The 19,580-nt window shown below is 44.0% G+C and overlaps 1 protein-coding gene and 1 long non-coding RNA gene across 2 annotated transcripts in view; one reads left to right on the forward strand and one right to left on the reverse strand.

The window, feature by feature from the left end:
• LOC138481164 (rho GTPase-activating protein 6-like) overlaps nucleotides 1-19,580 on the forward strand; it is a 2,140,333-nt gene that overhangs the window by 631,471 nt on the left and 1,489,282 nt on the right. The window lies entirely within an intron of this gene.
• LOC138481701 (uncharacterized) lies at nucleotides 2,874-4,146 on the reverse strand. The gene is made up of 2 exons (XR_011274341.1): nucleotides 3,988-4,146; nucleotides 2,874-3,083 (listed from the first exon to the last, which is right to left on the reverse strand). It is a non-coding gene; the product is annotated as an uncharacterized lncRNA (long non-coding RNA).

The following is a 19,580-nucleotide window of genomic DNA, read 5'->3' on the forward strand; positions in this document are numbered from 1 at the left end:
TATATATATATATATATATATATATATATATATATATATATATATATATATATAAAGCAGAAAATCTGTTAATTTGTTCCTTATACAATGCCACACCGTTCCACCAATCTGCACTACATTTTGCATAGTTACCTGCTATGACCCTCCAGACATTACTGGCTACATGACATTGGGACACCCCTCACCCCCATTTCCCAGATCTCAGCCCCTTCACACATGAGATGATTGCCTGAAATCAGCAAAACATTGATGTGGTCGTAAAAGGAACAGACAACAAGCGTTTTAAGCATTTCGACGCAAGGAACAAATCTCAAAGGTCCAATGAGACCCCCAAAACCATGTGTCAGGGCCCTAGGATGCACTGATTTTGCACCGCAACACACTGCACCACACTAGGGTGAGGTGACAGGTGGGCAGAACACGCACAAAAAGTCCCAGAATGCTGCAGAATGCCAACTCTTGCCTCCTTGTCACGTCTGCTCCAGGGTATGTCAGCCAGCCACACATTGCCCATTCTCAGTGTAGTTTACTTCAGGTTGAAAAGCACATCAAGCGATAAGCGACCCGGAACAGTGACCTACAGGATCATTCATTTTCAACACTTGATGACTGTTATTATGTCTGTCTACAGAACCCGTGCGGAGTATGGGTACTTTTTGCTAGTAGATTATAAACCCAAATAAGTGAAGACTTTCCCTACAGGAAGTTAAGAAAAACAAAGCACAGTGACAAAAAGAGATTTAAGCACTAGCGTCCTGGTTCCACAGTTTAAAATTTAGACAGTAGACAAGACTTCATAGTTTCCTATTCCATCTTCATATTAGAATCACCAAAATGCTTTTTGCAAAGTTGGTATGCAACTGCTAAATTATTACACAGTTTAATAAATCTGGCTTTCAAAGCACCAAGTCATATTATGAGTCACATTATAAAGCAACTTGACAAAATATAAAGTTGCAATTGAAACGTAAATTCATAAAGCAAGTATGCTACACATCATCAAAAAAAAGAAAGAGTTTGAGACAGTCCCACAATCCAGTGCAGTGCCATGCAGGTTAGGCACTCAATCTGCTCATCATCTTTTCCCAATATGTACCTCTGTCTCATTTATTCTATTTTCCTTACCCATCATCCTCCTGTGTTCTTCCTTTGCAACACACCCTCAATGCCCCTTCACCCCCTTCCTTACAAAAACTGTTCAAACTTCTGTTCCCATTTTTCCCCTACCTTGTCCATCAACTCAATTCCGTTCCCTTAACTTACTCACCCCCTTCGCTTTTGCACTTTGCTCAGTCACCCATTCCTTGTTACTTATCCCCTTAGACACTGCTGGCTCGCTTGCAGAGGGTAGACCACCTTGATTTGATAGTCATCCTCTGCAAGACATGACAGGAAATGTGGTCAGGGTCTTGCTGGTAAACGTGGCTATGGAGTCTGCACTTTGACAATTGTATGGGTGCAGAAGGAGGAGACTGGCACACATGTGGCATGAGTGTTGGCATAAACCTTTATTTAATCAAAATAAAGAGGAAAACTATCTCTTCTCTAAGAGGGGCTTCCTATCCTCAACAAATGATTTAATGATTCTGTCAGAATGTCCATGTAAATAAAGAGTCCACTGTCGTGTGTCAAAATGACTACCTCTGTCCCTTACACTTGTAACTAATATTAAATGGGTAGTGGATCTTCTTGGTCCAGAAGAATGGCTCCCTTCTTCTGGACAATGGACTATAGTTCAATCGCCTGAGGGAATGACTCCCTTGCCCAGACCCCAGTTTATTTCCAAGATACAAAACGAAGTTCCAGTTTGTGATGATGGAAAGTTCCAATTCAAACTTCATTCCTTATTGCCCATAGGTTTCTTCACTTTTGGGTTCCAGGAGAATGTCTCCCTTCTTCAGGTATCTGGTTCTCAACACTTTCATGGTGCCGGTGGAAGGACTCCCTTCCCCGGGCCTTCTCCTGTTTGGTTTCATGTCACACAACACCGGAGGGTATGGCTTCCTTCCCCGACCTCGCTTGGCTTCACGGTTCACAACACCAGGGGGTATGGCTTCCTTCCTCTGGTCTCTATTGCCTGACAATGTCACTGTATTAGGAGGAATGACTCCCTTCCCTGGGCCCTTCTCAGGCTCTTTACCACAGTTCACGAAGGCTGGGGAATTACTCCCTTCCCCAGGCTATTCTCAGGCTTCTTATTTTTGGTGCAGGTACCAGTCCTGTGTTGGCAGACCTGGTTTCATTCCTTGTGAGGTACTGCGATGAGGAAGAGTGGTTGTGACCTTTCCCCCCCGTTGTGTCTCCCAGACCTTTCTCCTATATCGTGTTGGTGACAGACCTGGTTCACTACCCTGCCAGGTACTATTGTGTCTCAGATTACTTAAGGCAGTCTCTGAAGTTATGTATGGGTCCCCAACCCTGGTTTCTGGGCTTCTTTTCCCCTCCTTTTCTTCCCCCAAAAGCCATGTATCTTTTGTCGGGTCTTGTTCGCCGGTTGCAAGCACTTCTATTGCTCCGCTCGGCTTCTTGAGCTATATCACTGTTTGCGCGATTACTGCAGCGGCTCCCAGTGCTTGGTGCGGGGTGGGTGGCGAGACTCTCCATGACCGGGTGGTCTGACGCCTCAGCTCAGTCGAACTTCTGCTCTTCCTGCTCTCAGGTCAGTCAGGGCACTGCAGACCGGGTAGGGATGCCTCTTCTCCCGTTCTGGCGTCCCTGTCAGTGGCTTCCTCTCTGCTCAATACTGGACGTCCTCCAGGCTTGTGGATCCTCTTGGGAGGATCTGACTCCTTGCTTGGTTTTCCCTCCTCTGTTTTGTATTGGCTTTAGCCAGGCCAGTCAGAACTCTTGAAACATTAAACTGCTCCATAGTGTTTTTATTTTTTTGTTTTTTTTTCACGCAACACAAAGTCTTTATTTGGGGAGGGGCACAGGAAGGTTAGATTCCACTGTACAGTTGAGGTGGTAACAGCATTCTCGTGTCAGAGGTCCATCCCATGCCAAGCAGCGGAGGAGGAGCACTCAAACCAATTGACATGTCCTAAACTCTAGCTTGTCAGAGAAGCCATGCTTGACTTCAGTGTCTCTTCCTCCCCTCACCTGCCCCCACAACGCCATTCTGCGCCTCCACCTGCCCAGATTTGGATTCCCCACACCCACCTCTTCTCACTGGAAGCACGACCAGTGGTGAGTGGACCCTTTATTCAGGAACCTTTCTCAGGCCTTGTGTTTTTTAGTATTGGATACTCTGTATCGACCCACTTCAGCACCATGTTGCTGATTTTAAACGCGTTTTTTCAGTTTCCTTTTTTCACTCTTTTCCCTTATGATTTGTTCTTACTTTCTTCTCCTCTTACAGAATCCTCTGACTTTTTCTGGCCCAAGAAGAAGGCTATAAACTATACTGCCGAAACGTCCGCAACACACTAACCCAGAGTTGCTATGGGCATTTGTCATGATGTGTTGCCTTTCGAATTTCTAACATTATTTCCAGACGTAGACCGAATATAAGGTCAGACTTCAGCCGGGCAGAAGAGACCAAGACGTATTGTTTCTTTTACTCAAACTTCCTTAGTGTGCCTTTCTTTTCCAATGACATGGGACATTGTATTTTCTAGATAGTGTTCACGCGCACAAATTACTAACCCACATCCCATGTCACAAATATTATTCTCCAGTGAATGTCTAACTATGTACATGATTTTATGACACTATGGTTTGTAATGCAAAGCAATTATGCAAAGTAACCTTTGAACTACTGCATAAAAAAGTAAATAAACAGCTTACATTAATAAGCTAAATGAAAAATCAAAAATGTGTTCCATATACTGTTTGAGTCATGTGTTTAATACCAGCTATCATGTTAGTTTACTTAATGGTTGCCCAGAATGACATGTGCTCCCATTAGGGTCAATATAAATCAGTGTACTCCTAACTAGTTGCGTACAACCCTTAGACTCACAGAGGGGAGGACAACCCCCTTGTTACATCTTCCTAGCCCAGCAGCAACCAGGGCTGAGAAGGCGCAGTGGGAATGGAGGGCCTGGACCAAGCTGCAACGGCAGAGCCCCACAAACTTCCATAATGTCCAGATGGGTTCCAAGGCAGGCAGGGTGTGATGGCTCAGAGGATGCAAGGCATGATCCATGCCAACTATCGCATCCGAAGGGTGTACTTCTCAGACCGCCTGTACTCTGAGGATGAACTCCCAGCAGAATTCAAGCTATATCTTCCAGTGCAGAACAAAGCAAAGCAGTGAGAGGAAGCGGCCCACCTGGACTGGACTTCAGAGCCTCATCAAGGATATATATTTGATAGTGTTATGAAGGGCTGTTCACGAAGTTCCGTTTTTATAAATTATGGAAGGGGAATTTCGTTCTCCTTTTTTCTTTTTTGTAATAAATGATTTCCCCTGCTCCATAGTGTTTTGAGGACTGCTCTTCATACCTCTGCACCTCCACCTCATCCCAGTATTTCCCTGAGTTTGCTCTCAAAGGTTGAGCTGACTCGTCTTCATCTCAGTACTGCTACTACTATGTACATGACACATGTACATGGGATGGCAAGGTAAAGGAGGGTTAGGTGAGGGAGACAGATGGAAAGTATACTGCATTCTCCCTGGTTAGTCGTCACTAGTCCCATAGGGGGGCCCTTCCGATGAGATCCTCTCGTTGAGTAACACTCCAGGGGGACTATCAGAAATCAGCCTCACCTCCCTGGCCTCATGGGAAGGGCCTCCCCCTAGGGGAGACAGGACGACATCCAATGATTCATCACACAATTCACAGCTAAAACGCAGTGGGGACTTCGCTTTTATTGTGCTCCCAAGATGCAATTTATTGAAAGGTCGGCTGCATATTTCAGTTCCTGGAAGCAGAGGGAACTGCGAGGGGAGTCTCTCTGGGATCTAGTAAGAGCAACCCATAATTTGTATTTGTGTTTTCAAGGAAGGTGAAGCATGTATGCATTTCTGTGTGTTGATATTTAACTTCTGGGACTATGGAGCTGTGTTTGGGTGTATTTGTGACAGGGTAAAGTATATGTGGAAGGACATATATGTGTTTTGGTTACTATGTATCTGTGTATGAGAATATATGGTTGATTTGTATCTGTCTTTTGTTGGTCAGATTGTGGTCTGGACAAAAAAATAAAATGAAAACCTTAGGGAGTCTTTCAGGTTGGGTGGTAATGGTAAAATCAGCAGTATTTGGCAAATGCCACAAACAGTATTTTGCCCCTAAATCAGGGTTTGAACAAATACTGCTGGCAGTACTCCAGGGAAATACCAGCAGCAGTAGTTTAGGTAGGCTTTCTGACAAAAACCTGCATTGGCGCCAATTCTTTTAAACCCTTTTTTGTTTTTTACTGTAGAGTGGGGAATTGCAGGTGCTTGCTTACAATACAGTGAAAAAAGCTTTTAGAAAGGGGCATAGTAAGGGGGTGAAAGGTTGGGCATCTCTCATGCCCCTCTCACCACCTTACACATGTAATGCATAGAAGTGGCCTTTTTCGGCATAAGAAAATGTACACTAGTGGTCTGAGCCACTAATGTACATAATTCATTTCCACCTTCACATTGACGGTGGAAATGGATGAAAAGCATGTTCTTTTTATGTTACAATTGGAGGTGATAGTATTTCTAGAATGAATATTGCCAAGCTGCAGATTGTCTAATCAAATGTATTCCTCTTGACCTCTATGACCTCTGCCTCCACTGACTTGCTTGCCTTATCTTCCTTATCTTTGCTAGTCCCCAATACCATTGCGCTGACAAATACAAATGACATGTTCCTACCACTCTGTATCTTTAAACTTGTATTTTGTATTCATATTTGTATTTTTGAATTTATAGTGCGCACAGAACGGACCAAATCGTACAATGGCGCAGATGAGACATTAAACAGCAGAAACATAGCTAGACCAAAATACGAGACAGCAAAGAAAGTAGGGGGCTTATCTGAATAGAAATGTTTTCAATGCTCTGCGGAATTGATAAAGAGACGTGAGAGTTCTCAACTCCAATGGTAAAGAATTCCATAGTTTTGGACCAAATACTGAAAATCTTCTGTCTCCCCGGGTCTTATGACCTGAATGGGGAACAGACAGAAGATGAAAGTCACTAGAGCGCAGCTGTCTAGCAGGGCAATATGGGTGGATTAGATCTCTCAAATATTGAGGAGCAGTGCCATTTTCACATTTAAAAACCAGGCTGCCTTAAATCTTATGCGATCCTCTATCAGCAACCAATGCAGATCACGGCGGAATGATGATACGTGAGCAGTTCTGCCCAACTTAAAAATCCACCTGGCTGCCACGTTTTGTGATTTTTGGAGTCTATAGATCTGTTTACTTGGAATACCCAGTAGCTGGCTATTACAATAGTCCAAGTGAGCACCGGTCAGAGCACCGACCACCGCTGCACTGTCTTCATCAGGAATATAGGGGAGGGCTTGGCGTAGGAGTCTCAGGACAAAATGAACTGCCTGAACCTTAGCTTCCACTTGACCATCGCTGCCCAGGTCATCTTGCCAAACACATCCCAAGTTCTTCACTCTCGAAACAAATTTTTAACTTTTTCCCAAAATCGTAAGCATAGACCGTTCCTTAGCTGCAATCCGCAGATATCTAGGACCGAACAAAATGAGTTCCGTCTTAGATGCGTTAAGTTGGATTTGATTTTTGCACATCCAGCTACTTACTTCATCCAAGCACTGTCTCAATTTGCTAAAAGCTTCAGCAAACTTAGCCACCCTAATGAAGATTTGGGTATCATCCATGTAGGAATGAAAATTTAACCCATACCGTCTGAAGATCTCCAGGAGGGGCGGAATGTTTAAGAAGAACAACAACGGTGAGAGGGATGACCCCTGTGGAACACCACAGTTCAGTCTAATTAGATCTGAAATAAACTCCCCCAATTTCACCTGTTGTTAATGATTGGACAAGAATGACCTAAACCAACTGATAATAAACTTTGGTATTATTTATTATTTACTTACCTGTAGAGTTAATGCCCCCCCTTTTCCGGATTCAAGCCAATAATCTTTTAACTACCTACGCTCAATCTTGTGATTGCTGTTATTCCTAATTTCTCTTAGCTGTTTAACATGTACTACATAACACTATTGTGTTCCTCTTTTTTTCAGTTCTTATTTATTGTTCAGCGCTCGTGCCTGGTCCGCCACGTACAAAATATCCAAATAAATAGTTTAGTGAAAGATAGTATGTACAGATAGGCAACACATACGTTATTTTGCAGTTACACTCTGAAGTTCCATGTAGGATTACTGGAAGGAGACAGTTTACAGCTACTTTCAAAATCTCCAGTTGTCTTTTGCAGGCTTGGTGCATGGTTGTATTCCATGTACCCTGAGACATTTGTGGTTCAATGTCACTGGTGTAGACTTGACTCAATAGATGGTTGTCAGATTGAGCCTTGGATTTGTATTTCAGATTATGGACCATTTAGTCTGAAGAATTTCCTTTGGCGGTAAGTCCCCATTAACCCATTTACCCTTCCCCATTCCCATTTTTGCCCCATAGGGCATAATGGGAGTGGGGAAGGCATTAATTACGCCACCGTAAATTACGGTGGCGTAATTAACAACAAGGTCCCTTAGCGCCATGGATTTTAACACCTGCTAAAAGCAGGTGTTAAAACCTCCATGGCGCTAAGGGACCTCGGAATCAGGCGGTAAGGGTCGGCGCTGTTTACGCCGCCGTAAACCCCTTACCGCCTGGGTCCTAATGAGGCCCAGTGTAATGATGTGTGTGCTGCTGTTAGTTATTGTGTTCGTTTCAGGCGTAGGAGTAATTTAGTTACTTTCTTTTGAACCAGTTATTTCTATGGTGTCTGCGATGTTTGTGTACATATTGTAGCCATAGTAGGGAAAAATAGCATCAGATAGTAGACTACCCCCCTTTTTTTTTAGTTCTTGCATTGGAACTATTGCGATGAGTATGCGACATTGAAAGTACTTAATCTTATTTATTAATTTATTTAGATTTTTATAATGTGCCACTTGCCCATGAGCCTCAGGGTGCACAAAAAACAGAGACGTGACTGACGATACATAGAAGGGAGGTTGTCAGGAGAAAAGAGGGGGCTCAAGTAACAGAGTTTTCAGCCTGGTATGAGGTTGAATAGGTGGGACTTGGTCATTTCCATACATTCTTTAACGGTATTTGCAGATCTCAAATCGGGGGTAACTCGTTCCAGGCTGAGGAGCCTGGCTATCAAAGATGGTGCCACGAAATCTAACGAGCTTAAACCTTGGTTGCACAAACTTATGTGGGTCTTGAGACTGTAGATTGCGAGTAGAATGAGAAACCTGGAGGCAAACTGCAAGGTATTGAGGAGCCTCATTATAACGACACTTGTAAGTTAGGGAGAGGAGTTTGTGGGTGAATCGAAGTTTTATGGGGTAAGTGTTCATTGTCACAAAATTCACTTGTGGGAGGTGAAGCGAGCAGTTGAACATGACTCCCAAGTTACTGTCTTTGCCTCCTAATGTAGAGTGGTTGTCCAGGGAGTTTGGCAGTAGAGTGTTAGTTTTGCTGGTAAGATCTTGATAAACAGGAGCACTTCCAGGATGGACCTTAAGGGGGGCCAATCAAAATACCTGTTTGAGCATTCATCTAGATGTCTTCACCATAAATATGCAATGTTGCTGCCGAGTCTCTCTATCATCACAGAGTCGTCATTCAGTAAGATTAAAAAAAGCCTCGTATACAAATTCAAACCTGATTCACTTTTTCCTCAAAAATGAATTCTGTATTATTTTGGGCTAAATTGAAGTATGCTGAGATCTTGTGCTCTGCCATTGCACCTTACCATGTATTGCGTGCCAAGATGACAGGGAAAGAATTACTGTAGCACAAAAAATATATATTTTTGATGCATTTTTACACCAGGTCAAAGTTTAACCTAGTGCTATTACTTGACTGTATTAGTCACTAGGGCAGACTGTGCCCTACCACATAAATGCAGTAAAAATGCATCTTTTTTGCACACAGGCAATGTTTGCCTTGGTGCTTATAACACGTCAAACTGTGCTTGACACAGTGCAATGGTTTTCTAATATGTCCCTGTGTTATAGAAATAGGGCAAACTGTGCCCTAGTGCTAATACCATGCAACATTTCACTATCAGTGGAGCAAAGCTTCTGTAATCTGCCCCTGGTAGCTTCTAAACATCATCCACTATCTATGCTAGGATACGTGTAGCATTCTCCTTGCTTCCAATTGGTCTCCTGTATCATTGCTTGAGCGTGTATGCATTCTCTGAGACAGCTGTCTATTCTGGATTATGTGCCCCTGTTTCATACGATCTGTGTCCTGCGTTTACACTATGGCCAGTGTACCTTCCTGTGGCTGCTATTGATTAAACGTGTCCTGGGCCTACGCTAGAACACAAGGACCCTTGTAGTGGACTGCAACTGTTGCCCTTCAAATGCTACTTGTTTATCATTCTTATTACAGCAAGAATGAAGAGGGTAAGGGCACTGAAAGGGAGTACTCATGCTTATTTTGATTGCTGCAAGGCAGCATATCAAGCTACAAGTTGTGATCGCGATGAGGGGGTGTGTGATCAATATTCTGGATCCATTAATTCATTTGGTTTGGTGGAGGAGGGCCACAAGCATGTCCGAGTCCCCGGCCCCAAAAGTGCTTAAAATGGCCTTGCCTCATTCACTTTCCTGTAAAACCATTACAGCAAACATGAGGCAGTGCAACTTCAATACTCCTCTTTCTACTTGCAGCGGCTGTAAGCACAGTGCTTGAGCAGCCATGATGGTAAGGAGCAAGCTCCGGTGGTTACCTCGATGCAGAGAAGCACTTCATGGCATGCTTCCTGCAATGCCCCCCTGCACTGCCACTCCATCACTGAAGCTTGCACCAAAGCCTGCTCCGCGGATCCAGATTCATTATCCCTATGACCCCACCACCATTACCGGATAATTTGTATTTTTTCAATGCCCCTTACCTAGCACATTTTCAGTGCCCCTTTCATATCATCTGAGTTTTTCCTCTGTAGATAGTGGCCCGTTCTTATTAGCTCCACAACCCCTTCCTACCTTTGATGCACTCATCCCTCATTCACTCTTCTGGTCCTAATGAAAAGGTTTATTGTCAGGGGTCAGGGGGGGGGCATCGGTGGGATAGTCCCCGATTCTAAATAATAATCATTCATGAAAGTGGTGGCAATTCTGGAAATAGATGTGTACATTTCTGGAAACACAGGGGTATAGGGCAGTCTCTAAAAGCCCCTAATAAGCTGACTGGAGGATGGTGGGAGCTACACAGACAACCTTTTACAGGCTCCTGAGCCACCAAGGCCTATGATAGGACACACAATGAAGGATATGAGGTTATTCTATACTGCTTCAATCTACTTCACTTCTAAGGGCCTCATCACGAGTTGGGTGGTAACGCCGGCGCTATTAGCACCAGCGCTAATAGCCCTACCGCCAAATGGTTATTGCCCATTCCCCATTGGGCCCATTTGGGAATTCCTCATGGGGAAAATTCACACTATTACCAGCGGCGGATTTCCCGCCGGCGGTAAACGTGCCATAAATCGACAAATTTGCTGCAGATTTCCCCCCAGCTCAGAGCGGGGGGAAATCCGCCAAGATCATGATCTGGCGGACCCTTAAATGCGGCGGTAATAGCGCTACTGCCGCATTTAAGGGTTACCACCAAACTTGTGATGAGGCCCTAAGTGTCATAATGGCTGTTGCTATTATGCAAATGAAAGCTCATCATCCACAGAAGAATAAAGAGATTAGTCAGCCCTGTAGGATTCAGAACTATGACGTGAAGAATCGCTCCATGTTACAGACTAAGAGCAGAATGCCTGAGCGTTCCACTCGAATGGTCAATTAGGCCCCCAGTGACCCCTCTCAAGGTTTCAAGTCCCAGATCCAACATAAGGAAATAACTCCAGGTTAGTCCCTGTCGGGTCCCATGTTTTATTCAAGATCTGATCTGTTTTGTGTTGTTGAATGCTCCCCCTTTTCACTACAGTTTGCAAAGGGATCCTCTTGTCTTCCCCCCTAGATGCAAAGGTGCTGTCAAGCATACAGCAAGGGTTCAACTCATGACATCTGGGTTCAGCTCATGACATCTGGGTTCAACTCATGACCTCTTGAAGAGGAACAAAGCATATACGAGTTTGACTGTTTCATTTATAATAATACTAATGTTGCATTTATATAGGCCTACAAACCCTCGGGACTCTGAGCGCTGCCTATTATTACCCACGGTGTGTGGTGCTCATTTGTCAACCTCAGAAGGATGAAAGGCTGAGATTTGAACCTGTGTCAGCAGGTTCTGCACAAATGTCAAAGTGAGCGCTCTACTCGCTGTGCTATCAGACCAGCATGTTTTATTCATTCAGATTTATATTCAGCGCTGGCTCAAACCAGCGGCTCTCGGACCGCCCTACAGGGTTCAAAGGTTGAAAAGGTGGGAGGTGAAACAGAAGTTACAAAATGTTTTCAGGATAGGATAGAAAGATTAGGATGGACAAGTGGTAGCAGCGAGATAGACTGGCAGGATGATGCAAGGTGCTGCTACTCCACACTACATGTTGGCTATTTACATGTTTTGCGATTTTACTTAAAAAAAGAATGCACATGTTGAACCATTTCAATTTTTTAGCACATAAATTAAAGCCAGTAGCATTTTAAATCCCAAAGTACTGTCATAAATAGAATAATATAAATAAGGAAAGCAAGCAGTACTTTCAGAACATATAAATTAAACATGTCACAGACAACTTCACAAATTTTCCAGACACCAAAGGATGATTCAAGGGTATTTATTTTCTCAAGGCAAAAGTATGGATTCCTCAGACTTTCCACCGACATGGGAGTGGCCAAATTAAGGTGTGTCCCTTTCGCTCTAGACCTCGTGTGGGCTCTCTGCACCTTCGGCCAGGTTTGCCAAACCCCAAAATAGATATTGAAGACTAATGACAGGCAACCCCTACAGTCTAAAACGCATTCTACCATTTGATAAGGGCCGAAAAGGCTGTGGCCCTCTCAGAATCACTTACTCTGGGACTTTGTAAGGACTCCTTACTCTAGGAATCTTTGCAATGTGATTTTCAACAGCTGCAACGTACATTTTTTATCTCACATGTAGTCCTTTTTGTTCCTCCCATTGCTCGTCCTACTCCTGACTCTGACTCCTCCTCTAGTCCTATTCACCTTCCTTCCTTCTGTCCCTTCCTGCCATTGCGCTTCTCCTCTATCTGTTTTCCTCTCCCCTGTACTTCACCTCTCCTCGTCTCTCCTCTCACCTCGCCTCTCATATCTCCCCCTACCTCTTTCCCTCTTCCCCCTCACTCTCTTCTCTTCTACCCTTTCCTCTCTCCTCTCAGTCTCTAATTCATACACCCCTCTCTGCCAGTCACTACTAAATTCACTCTCAGAACTGCTCTTCCACCTACAGCTTCGCTCTTCGTAACTTTGGACCACACTCTCTAACAATCAACAACTCACCTTTAGTAAGTACCAGCAGCACCAACATTTCCTTGGCACTTCTCTTCACTTTCTGTCCTGTTGGTCTTGTGGCCCTCCACACACTGGCTGATATCACCTGAAGAACTTTCACCTTGCTCTCTCGTCTTCTTCTTCTTGCTGATAGATTTTATCCATCAGCTGTCATTTTTGGATACCGAGGCTTGAGCCTCATTACGCCATCTTCTCGGGTTGAGTATGCAGTCGTGGGTTAGGATTCTTGTTGTACCTCTGTAGGCCTTTTATACCTGACTTTTCCTGTTCCTGTCCTACCCTCTTCCCTTGATTGGTTCAGATCTTCACTTGACTCTGCTGCTCAATCTTCATCTGGTCTTTCCCCCAGGGGTGGCTCGTCACGTTAAAAACCTCTTTTATCCCTGCCCCATTTCCAGTTGCAGAATTTCTACGAGTCTCTGGCGCCAGTGAATGGTGGTCTTGTGGCGTGCTGCGGGTCTGCTTTAGATGTGGCTGATGCTCTTCATGTAGTGAGAGGCTAGTATGTGCAGGTGCTTCCCAGGTTAAGTGCAAGCCATCAGTTCACAGACTGTGCACTTGCATGGCTGCTACGAATTCTGGTCCTTGGAGTTCTAAAAAGACACATACATATTTATGGCCAGAAATGTGTCAGGAGGCATTGTGTGATTGAAAATAGTATCAATGCCAAGGCATATTCTCACATAGGGGGTTCAGGGAATGGGACCCACCGACTCGCTCCCCCATTTCTAGGGCAGGAATGGCTCTGTATTATGCCCTGGTAGGCTGCCTACCTACCCCAGGGCAGGAGACATCCCTGTTCCCCCTTAGAGGGTCAAGTCCATGACCCTGTTACAAATAGTACATTACTATGTGGGAATATGTACGTGTAATTCAAAGGACAAATGCAATGTTTGTGTTTATTTTGAAACTCTAATAAACATTGATACTACAATTCTTTGGTTTAAGTGTCTTGAGAGGCTAATGTATAAAGGAACCATTAAACTGTCAACCTTCTTTCTGTAAATTAAGCAAATGGACACTAGGATGTATAAAAAAGACATCTGATCTGCATTTGAAATGAGATATGACACACAAATACTACATTTGACAGTGGAAACTTGATACAAGTAAATGATAAGGATCTTTCTAAGTGGATTTTGGGCTGCTTTATTCAGATGGCTCAGTAGAGTTCACAATGATCTTTGGCTTAAAAACCTTAAGTTAGAGTTAATGGGCCTCATTCCGAGTTTGGAGGTAGCCATGGAGCTATTAGCGCCATGGCTGCCTCCAAAATCGGTCCGACTCCGGTCTGGTGAAGGGAGTAATTACCGGTCCAGTCCGAGGTCGGCGGGACCGGTAATTCCCCATTCACCAGAGCCGCAAAGGGACCATGTAGTAGGGCACAAAGGGATTACCGGCACCAGTGTCATTACTGGTGCCCGGTATCCCTTTGCGCCAACCTTGTAATGAGGGCCATACATGCATGTAAAATTATGTCATGGTCGGTATAATGGAAGAAAAACCCATCCATCAAATTGATGGCCATTTCAAGTTAAAGAAAACATGCTAGCTATCTAGTAAAGCACGGAATAATGTTTTTTTCCACAGTTTATGGTCAATGACCAATGCCCTATGATCTTCAAGAGGCCAAAACATAAAATACAGACTTTCAGAAATACCACAACTCTGCATATGCGCAAGAATTTACAAATACATTTTTTTCATTGATTCCCTTTTTCATTGCCCTAATGCCAAAACCATTTAGAATGTTTCTTTCACTTGCCACTATTCAGATAGAAATGGTATTTGTGATACAATCATCCATTGATGAGCTTGGTAAAATGGGCCTCATTACGACCCAGGTGGTAACCATGGCGCTATTAGCGCCATGGTTGCTGCTGGAATCATATCGATTCCGCCATGTTGAATGGAGCAATTACCGCCCCATTCCGAGGTTGGCGGGGGCGGTAATTCCCCATTCACCATGGCCCTTCCCCATTCCCATTTTTGCCCCATAGGGCTCAATGGGAATGGGGAAGGCGGTAATAACGGTACCGCAAATTGCGGTACCGTTATTACCTCCAAAGTCCCTTTGCGGGTCCTGTCCTTAATGCCTGGTAAAACCAGGCGTTAAGGGAGGACCCGCAAAGGGACCTGAGAATAGGGCAGTAAGGGATTACCGGCACCAGTGCCCTTACCGTTACCGGTAATCCCTTACCGCCCGGGTCGAGAGAGAGAGAGAGAGATCCTGCCAGCATGGAGAGAGACCAATGCTGCATGCAATGGTGATGGAGAACCTGCATAGGGAAGCAGGACAGAGTAGGACTGAAAGATCCTGGGCAAGTCCCAGTCTGCAGTGTAGTACTTTAGCAGGCTAGCACATGTAAGTCATGAACAGATTGTTTACTGGTTACGCGAGAGATGGCCAGGAACATTCTTTCCATGTTCTGGGACACTGTGGGTATGTAAACATGGCGTGCATAGAGACATGTTTTGTGCCACTAAAACAGTGTCTGGAGAGCTTTTGGAGGTGGACGTGAGCGCATGGTAAGCAGCAAGAGTAGCTGCCACTCATCGCAGTTATTGTAGCAGTTGGAGAGCAGAATCGACTAGCAGTGACCGTTGGATGCGGAGAGCTCCGACTTCTTTGCTTCGGAGGTTGGCACTGGTGACGTCACAAGTCACCCAGTGGGGGATGGCGATCACACAGAACACCACCTACAGGACATTCCATGATGAGCGGTAATAGCATTACTGCCGCATTTAAGGGATACCGCCAAACTCGTGATGAGGCAGAAAGCCCAGAACTTTGGAGTGTATTTGCATCCCAAAATAATTCAGTGGCGCTAAGGACACATTCTTAGAGTGTAAAACCTCAATAAAAATCCAGATGTGTTACAAATATGTCATGTGTTATTACTGATCATATGTTTCATTTTAACTAATACAATTATGTAAAAGGTCACGCAGAAAAAGCAGCATTTAAAAGTCCAATTTTAGTCTTCAGTGCATGCATTTCCCTCGAAATCATATTGTGCTTTTAAAAGTTGGAAAATAATTACTCTTCTGTTACAGCTTTAGGGGAACCTGGAACTGTTTGAGACTTCACCTCAAACTAGAAACCCTAGGATAGGAATGCAATATCACAGGACATGAGTTAGAATCACATGTTCAGCCAGGCCTGCTTACACTGGTCTCTCCAGGCCCGAGTCACAGACAAACCAAGTGAATAATGCATTGAAATCAACAGACCTTTGTGCTTTCTATGTCATGAAGATGGAAAATAACCCATTTTCCATATATCAACAGTGTCACCTTGTTGCCAAAGTCAGCATACCTTTCATGTTGAAGTGGGAGAAAAGTACTTTCTGTGTAATTTTGATCAAAACTAATCCTTTGGAAAAAGATGTCTCTGTGATACAAGGTCCAATCAACACAAAAACAAATTGCATTGTGTAGCTATACATTATATCTATCAAACCATGCAACAATTTACATAGTGTCAGGTAAAGATTAGGCACAAAATGGGAAAAACACAAAATGTTTGATGAACAGCAATGGGGTGCATCTTCAATCTTGCACACTCATATTTATATTAAAGTGATCTATATGTTATCAAGCTCCCATATTTAATTCCAAAGTTATATATACAAAAGGAATACATTGTATCACAGTACAAGTGGATTTGCTCCTCCCATCTGTGTCATGAGACTGGTAGAAACCACACATCTATCACAAGCTCTGGGAGGAGTTCATCGGCATATAACAAGCATCCTCATAGAAGCTGGTTTAATATTATGGAATACTGGTAGATGGACATTTATGATTTTGGAGACAACTGGATGGAGGGAGCAGAGCTGTGATAATTGGCGTCCAGCCTGGCTGAGGAAAGGAGCCATGTAGACATAGGAGAAACTCACTTTCCAGGCAGTCAGCAAAAAGGACCCTGATGACAGTGTAAGGTGAGATTTAAAAATGAATGGAAATCTGGTGCACATTAATGCAGACTGTTTTTTGTAAACATAAGTACCACTGAATTGAATCCTAGTCTCATGTTGGCATAGAATTGAACATAGTGTAGTCAGCCCACTATCACCTGTTGTGATATCATGCAAAAAGTCTACCATAATGTATGTGTTGGTGAAAAACTGAAATTAGCACAGAGAACTCGTCCTCTTCTTAGACACTAGTGCCATGTTTTAAACCCTTGTAATTCTTTATCTTTGAATGCATAACCAGATTAATGCATAATGTGACAAGAGAAATATATTTTAACATTGTACATGTTACTGGTGAAGACTACCTCTCCTGTCCAAACTTTTTGGGCTGAGGGAAATCTCAATAGGAATAGATTGAAAGCTGCACACACGGAGGTGTATTCAAAGTCACACACACGCATACAGATTGAAATTAGCAGACTCTGCTTTGGTGAAAGTCACACACACAGGCTTTCAGTGAAACCTGCACATACATATTCTGATAATACTGCACGCCAATGTCTTCACATTGGAGTGTAACAATAATGATTTCTGAATTCAAACCTGTGAGATTCATATTTAAGAGGGCTATTGTCTACGTTGAAATGATATGTGCATAGTCCATGTGAAAACCTCACACTTGTACAGTGGAGCCAAGTTTAATGTACATGGGTTGATAAATATTATATGTTCAGGTAACTTTTCTCCAATACAATACTGTTTTAATAAAGGAGAAAATTAAATGTTTTGAAGAGGTTAAAATATTTGAACACAATGGCCTAAAAGCAGCAATGTTATCATTGACATATTTTGTCTTGTTTAGATAGAACCATAGAAGCAATAAGAATATTTAGAATGTCTAGTTTTCTTTGGAATACATTTATATATATTTATATGAAGTTGTTTTAAATGCTCTATTGAAAGCCAGTAGCGAGATTCGTACAGGCAGGTAACATTTGTTTAAATGACAAATTGTAATTGAGCCTATAACACGGTGGTGATCTCCATGGTGTAAAGCTGGAGACCACCTTAGCTGGGATTTCTTTATTATTATTTTTTTTCCAACATTGTTTTTATTGTTATTTTGGCTTGACAAGTAATGCATAGCTTTTAATGTTACATACGTTTCTCACTTGTTAAAGCGTTTAAAAGAGAAGAAAAAGCAACAAAAAGAAAACATCACTGAACATAACTGGGTCATCATAAATCATGAGATTTCATCGAGAATAGAGTCCCGGGTAACAACTAGAGGGGGTGAAAGAAGGGGGGGTAAGAAGGAGCTAAGTGGAACTTGGGAGTGGAAGACTGCTTAATTCGGCGTTGGCATAGCATCAAAGTTTTGGTATTTCTTTGTAGCTGGGTGTGGGATGGGCTCCTTCAGTTGAGATTTTGCTAGGTTAATATCTCTAGTCTGTTTAGCTTTTAGCAACTTGGCAACATACCAGGGCCTTCCCCTATTTCGATCCTTTATTCCGTTTCGTTCTTTTCAGTCCTGGGTTTTTCCAAAGTCTGGCGATGGAGATTTTAGCAGCTGTGAGGAGATGGGAGCAGAAGTCCGCCAGAACACCTGTTAAGGGGAATTGGCCGTCTCCAGTCGCCCCCAACAATACAATTCCTGGGTCCCATGGGATGGCCAGCCCAGTAATTCCTTTGATCTGGTCCAGGACCTTCTTCCAGAATTGGGTGGCTTTCGGGCAGGTCCAAAAGAGGTGGAACAAGGTTCCCCGGTCCAAACATCCCCTCCAGCACTGAGCAGGAATGGCTGCATTGCATTTGTTTAGGATTTCGGGGGTGCGGTACCATCTATAACAAACTTTAAACGCACTTTCTTTGTTTGTCACGCATTTTGAGCTTTTTTGGGCCCGGGACCAGATGTGTTGCCATTCCTCGGGTTCAATCGGTCTACCAATATCGTCTTCCCATTTTAGCATATATGGCTCTTTTGCAGAGGGATCAGATCTATCCAGCATTTTGTACAGCGTCGAGATTTTCCCTCGTGGGGGGCTAGCTGATAGGGTATGCTCTAGTGCCGTTAGCTCTCTGCTGCCGTGCTTCCTGACCTGTTCGTTCGACATCCAGTGTCTCAGTTGTGTGTAGCGAAACCTTTCCGTTTCCGGGATCTTGAATTTAGCTTTGCAAAGCTAAATTCAAGATCCTGGAAACGGAAAGGTTTCGCTACACACAACTGAGACAAAGTTTAGTGGACGGCCATCCTCGAAGAAGTTTGCCAAGGTCTCCAGGCCCCCGGCTCTCCATTCCGTGAACTGGTTTGGTGTGATTCCCGGGGAGAAGTCTGGCTTGTCCCAAATTGGTGTGAGGGGTCCGATTGTATTTCCATCGACGGGCTGCCTTTCTCCAGCTAGCCACTGTATTCCTTGTTGCTGGCATCAGGCCCTCATCTTGAGTCCTCTTGAGTTCTTTGTGGTGGGGCAGCCCTTTGATTGGGATTTTGCTCCAGTCTTCTTCCAGCTGAAGCCACCGGGGCGGTTGGCTTGAAGCTTCCAGGCGAATGCTGGGGCTAGCTGAGCTGCCAAACAGTACCTCGCTACGTCTGGGACTCCCAGGCCTCCCAGTGCAGCACTCCGGAGCATGATGCATTTCGGGATCCTCGATTTCTTTCCTTCCCAGACGAGGTTCAGTATTTCCCTTTGCAACTTAAGTAGAGCCTTTTCCCGGCTCGCCACTGGAAGAGCCTGTGCAAAGTACAGCAGCCGAGGGATCAGATTCATTTTTATCGCTGTGATCCAGCCGAACCATGAGATTTCTTGGTTTCTCCAGCGTATGATGTCTTTTTTCAGTTCTCTGAAGAGTGCCGGGAAGTTTGCGTTGTACAGCTTCTCAGTTTTGTTGGGTAGCTGGACTCCTAAGTAGCTGATGCTGCTTTTTGCCCAGGGGATCTGAAGCTCTGCTTCCAGTGTGGTCTTAAGCTTCTTTGGGATATTGATGCCCATCGCCGCGGATTTGTGGAGGTTTACTGTGAACCCTGAGGCTGCTTGGAATTCCTCGAGGGTTTGCCATAGAGTTCTTAAGGGTTCTGCCATTCGCGTGAGCGTACGCAGCACATCATCCGTGTATAGCGCTTTTTTATAGGATACCCCTT

This window comes from Ambystoma mexicanum, chromosome 5p, assembly GCF_040938575.1.
Source record: "Ambystoma mexicanum isolate Mex_15411 chromosome 5p, UKY_AmexF1_1, whole genome shotgun sequence".
Lineage (NCBI taxonomy): Eukaryota > Metazoa > Chordata > Amphibia > Caudata > Ambystomatidae > Ambystoma > Ambystoma mexicanum.